The sequence below is a fragment of the Dasypus novemcinctus genome, chromosome 1 (assembly GCF_030445035.2).
Source record: "Dasypus novemcinctus isolate mDasNov1 chromosome 1, mDasNov1.1.hap2, whole genome shotgun sequence".
NCBI classification, from domain to species: domain Eukaryota; kingdom Metazoa; phylum Chordata; class Mammalia; order Cingulata; family Dasypodidae; genus Dasypus; species Dasypus novemcinctus.
The window spans coordinates 26,205,346-26,211,109 of record NC_080673.1 but is presented as its reverse complement, the minus strand read 5'-3'; positions in this window follow the sequence as shown (position 1 = coordinate 26,211,109).

Sequence of the window (5,764 nt, the reverse complement as noted above, 5' to 3'; positions counted from 1 at the left end):
TCTGTCCTAGAAAGTTCATAGCAGCAGGGTTTGTAATAGGAAAAGGAAGGAGGGAGGGAGGGAGGGAGGAATGGAAAGATAACAACTAAAATATCCATCAACAGACAAGAGAATAGACAAATTGTTGCAAATTTACAGATGTATTGTATATAAAATGTTGAATAAAAAGTATGTTGCAGAAAAATACATATAGTATTCCAAATTTTAATATACTAGTGCCTACGTGTATCGTATTGAGTTATAGTATGTAGGAATGTATACAACAAAGTTCTGATGGTAGTTCCTAGAACAGGAAGATGGGGATGTTAAAAAGAGTATACAAGAGGATTCAATTACTTTGGTTTTTCTTATCTTCTTAAATTTGGGTATGTAAATATGAGTGGTGCTTCTGTCATTCTTTGTACCTTTTGTATATTTTAGATGTTCCAGTATACATTACTAAAATAAATAAATGCTAGTATGGGTATAGAAAAAATCTGTAAGAATAAACAGTAAAATTAATAATGAAACTTCCTCTGTGTATATGTTGGGGTTGGACTGGGGAAGTGTTGACTTTGCAATGGGAATTACAGTTGATTTCCTGTCTTGTGTATTAATCTAGTATGGTTATCTCTCCTTTTTAAAAAAGGGATGCTTATTTTTGCTTTTTTAATAAGTAAAACAAGAGACTTTCAAAATGCAATTATAAAATATGAATATGTATTAGTAATAATATTCAGAGTATTGGCATAGTGAAGAACCTTTTTAGTGTGACAGAAAGGAAGTAAAAATGGAATATACTAACAGATTCTGGGCTCAAATGCATAACTTTAAAAGACTTCTTTATGACAAAATATTTATGGGCAAGACACGTAGTATAAGCGGGAACTTTCAGTTTAAGGCCTGACATGCAAAGAGCTTGGAAGTCATCACTCTCCTCCTCATAACAAGAAAAAAGTCTGAAAAATGGAAAACCAACAACTCTTCTTAGACACATCAGAGAATTGAGGTCACCACCACCCCAAAACTGGAGAGATAGGCAGATGCAAAGAATCACAGTTTATCGTGAATTTGAAGATTTCAGGTCTGACCTTAGAAAAAGACAGAACCACTAGATGGCAGTAACACACAGCAAACTTTGCAGGTGGCAACTAGGTTTGCGTGAGACAGGCACGCAGGAGACTTGCAGAGGCAGGCAAGAGAACCACCACCCAGAAGGGGAAGGGGCCTAAGGAAACACCTACTAGAGAGGGGAATCAGAGGTGGACTCTACCTGTCTAGGTGATGTCGCTAAGCAACATGATGGAAAATCTGTGGATCAGCCCTGACTTTGTCTTATCTATGGCTAGCAGAAGGTGGGCGCAGTTTCACAGGGTGTGCAAAACAGGCTCTACATGACTAAACACGTTCTTAGTTGGGCTATATTTCAAGCAATTGTAAGTGTAAGAATTTGAGGTTGGTGCCAGCAGTATTTTGGGCTAAAGGGCTTAGTTTTGTGTGAAGGAAAAAACAACACTGGGGCCATTGTTGCTTGGTTTTATTTAACAGTCCATACCCTGGCCCCATGTTGTTTTATAATCTAAGTTGTCTGCTATGTTGTAATGCCTTAGTTTGTAACCAGTGAGAAAGTATCCTAATAATTCAGGATCTTATAAGGGCACGAACTAGGATTTCAAAGCTCATTTGCAGCCTGGCTGCCCAATTAGTGAGGAGAGCCAGTAGAAAAGATCCCAACACATAACTGATTTGTTCAATCTTAGTCAATAGAGTAACACTGTGTATAACACTTTGGTGTATATCCCTGCTATCTGTAAAACATACCATGTGAGCAGGTCTTTCCTTCAGCAGGCTAATGGTTATCTAACATCCTGTTCCCTAAAGTATAAGGGGATTCAACCAAGAGTTCCAGTGCTGGAGCTGTTTGTTTAACTTGTGTGGTTATCCCCTGGAACAGGGCTATCTGTGTTTCTTATAATTGTTACATAGTGTCTCACGTATATCTTATTCCTGCTATCCCCTAAATTAGTGATCCTATGGTGGTTTGTACCACTACTAGGAGAGCTATTGTGTGCTTGTAGGTGCAAGTACTTAGGGGGCTCCATTGCCAAATAAAAATCTTGAGCCAAATATTGGAAATATTGTCCAGGGTGGGCAGAGAGGAGGTTGGTGATGGGGGAAGCCATTTAATTTCCTTACACGCCCAGCAGGCTCCCTCTGCTGCCTGTATTCTCTGCTCCTATGAAGGTAAGTTTGTGTGGCTTAGTGCAATTCCAGTTGGTAGGTGGAGTTAGCTGTTTTGCATGCAGCACCAGTCAAATAAATCAGTTATGGATTTAGCCCATCATTGTCCACAGATTTACATGAGATTAGCCGTAGAGGGGAGCTGTGTGTACCCCAGGAAAACATGTTTTTAAACTTAATCCAGCCCTGCGGGTATGAGCCCATTTTAAGTTGGACTTCATTTAAGACCCTCAGTCAGAACACTCGAGTCTTTGGGAAGAAAGCCTCACCTTGATGATGCCCTTATTTTTACTTTTTACATAATCTCAAAGCCGTGAGCCATTAAATTTCCATTGTTTTAAGCCAACCCATTGCATGGTATTTGCTTTGAGCAGCTGAGGAAACGGAAACTTTAGCCTATGGATATTGTTTTTGGATGTTGATGCTTAGAGAATAGGCTCAGCTTTTAATGAGGTTTAGTGGGGAGATGGCCAGGGATGAGTGTTATGCCATGTGCACTAAAATCAGGTTGGGAGAAACAGATCAGGCATGAGGTTAATTTATCTTATATATTTATTGGCAAAGGGTACATCTAAGTTTTGTTTTGTGGGCAATTGTATATTCTTCCTTGTTTGGATTGAAGTGCATTGGTGATTGACTTTCCTGATGATTGCCCTTCCTTTCTGGACATTTCTTCTAGTCTCTATTGCTAGGTCCCCCTAATCTCTAATTTAAAAATGTGCCAGAACTGGCGGTATCAGATTCTGCAACATCACAAGATATCCAATTCAATGTGAAATATTCTGTGGGGCATACTTATCCTAGCAAATTATTCATTGTTAATCTGAAATTCAAATTGAAAAGGGAATCCTGTACTTTACCTTACAGCCCTAACCAGAACTCACTTCATGGATCTCAATACATTCATTATGTATTCTCTTTTAAAATCAAGGTTTTAAATACAGTTTATATATTAATAACTCCCAAATTCAGCCTACAGCCTGGACCTCTTCACTAAACACTAGATCCACATGTCCTACCACTACTTGACCTCGACATGGCAATGCACATGGCGACGTCCTGCCTTTCTCTTTCAGGTTTTGTTGACTTCCAGCGTCCCTCCTCAACATGGCTTTCTCTTCATGAAGACTCCAGTAATGCGATTAAGACCCATCCTGACAAAGACTTATCTATAAACATCTTCAAAGGTTTCTATTTACAAAGGGTTCACACAAACAGGAAGAGATTAAGATTAAGAACATGTTTCTTTCTGGGGTACCTAATTCAACCTACCATAACCTGCTTCATCCATTTCCCTATTTTCCATTTATTTTCAGAAAGTGGACAATGTTCTTAGTAAAATATAGATTTTTATCATATCCTTCCTCTGTCCCAGACCCTCCAGTGGCTTCCTACTTTAAATGGTAGAATAGCCGGAGTCATTTCCGTGACCACAGGGCAGGCCTTGAGCAGTACCCCACGTCTCACTTTTCTGATCTCACCTCCCAATTACTCTGCCTCTGGTTCTCACAGGTTCAGACAAGTCTCCTTGCCATTCCCTGAACACTCTCCATGCACTCTTAGTAAAACCTTAATTTACTGGACAAATGCTTAGATTCTTTCATAAAATAGCAATCACCGGGACAAAACGATTTAGTTGGTAGTACTATTATTACTTCTGGTGCATAGAAGAGAAACCAGGATTCAGGTTATAAAGAATTTTCCCAAGGTCTCACAATAAGTAGATATCATGAATGCGATATTGTCTAATAATAAAAACACTCTATGTTTATATATTAAAGTATCTTTAAGTACTTAGCAAATAGGAAAAAAACAAAAACAAAGACTCCAGCAGGTGCCTGGCCCATTTTGAGCGGTCACTCAGGAGCAGCTCATACTAACGAGCCCCGGGCTTGCAAAGTTCTCTCACACCTAGTCCTGGTCCAGCAGCCCACACGTAGATGTCAGGGTCACGCCCAAAACCACGGAGGGAGCAACCCTTATCCGGCTTTCCCAGTCCCTCGCCCGCCCGTGGACCCTAGGAAGGTCTCTCCCCACCCTGCCAGCCAGATGGTTTTTCCTAAAATAAATCTAATCCACACACCTCCTAAACTCCTCTCTTCCCCCGGGCGCCCCCGATTGGGTCGCTTCCCCCTTCACGCGCTATCACGGCTCCAGGAACTCTCACTTCACAGAATCGACCCCACCGGAATTAGACATTTCCGTCTTTTCAGTCTTTGCATGTGAATCCGGCTCCCGGCGGCCTCCAGGTTCCAGGGCGGGCAGGGTGCCCTGGACTGACCCCTCAGCCGAGGTCTGCGCGGCGCGTCCCGGGGGGAATCGCGGCCCCTGCCGGCGAGCGCGACCCGCGCAGCTTTTTTGTTTTTTGTTTTTGTTTTTGCACCCACGACAGTGCCAGGGTCGGCTTTTCTCGTGTTCCGGGTCACTCTGAGCACCGCTCCCAGCACCGGGCCCCGCAGTGAGGCGCCCTCGCTGGGTCCCCTCCAGCTGCGGCGTCCCGGCTCAGGTGCGCCCGAGGCTGCAGCCGCTCCAGTCCCCGCTCACCTGCGGGCACCGCGTGTTCACCTGCAGGTGCGCACCGGGGCCTGGCTCTGCGCTCGGCGGAGAGGTCCCTTATATCTTAAGGACTTGGGCAGTGTTGCCAGAACCACCCATTCAGGGCAGAAGGCGCCTCCTTCAGAGGGGAGCAGACCAGGTCAGGAAATAAGACCCCCACGTTGTCAGTTCACTGAGCCCAGAAGAGGGCCTGGTCCATGCTTAGAACCCTGCAGGGAGTTTCCTTTCCTGGGGTTTCTTATTGAAGGATCAGGGCAGGGTGAAGGCCATAGTCCGCAGTGGTAAGGGAGGTGTAGAAGGACTTTTATAGGGAGAGCACATAGAAATTTTGGATTTGAGAAAGCATGGTGTATAATTTTAAAAGCATCTGATGTGTTGAGACTTCCTCTGTAATCTCCAACACTACCCGCCCCCCAGAGCTACCACTGTAAGTGGTAACAGCTGCTGACTCTTGACCTTCAGCCTGAGTTTGCTGTTACCTTCTTATTTATATATCCAATCCCGTGGATATATATCCAATGACAACTCATTCATTCAGTTGTCTACTCACCAAACTTTAAGTACTCATTTAATAAACCAAGCATTAGAGCTCGAAACAGATGACAGCCTCGATCTCTGAAAGCAGGCAGCGGACAGGCTAGGCAGAAGAGACGTCAAGAAGGCAATGCAGATATAGGCCATTATATATCTTGCCATAACCTACAGAATTGTGTGGGAGAGTGTAAACCACAATGTAAACTACAATCCATGCTCAGTGGCAATGCCCCAAAATGAATTTATCAATTGCAATGAATGTACCACACTATTGAAGGATGTTGTTAATGGGGGAAAATACGGGAGTGGGGAGGTGGGAGGAGCGGGGCATATAGGAATCCCTACATTTTTTATGTAACATTTATGTAATCTAAATATCTTTTAAAAAATAAAAAATATATTTAAAAAAAGTTCAGTGCAGGTTTTGTCCTGTTTCAAAGTGGATAATGATCCT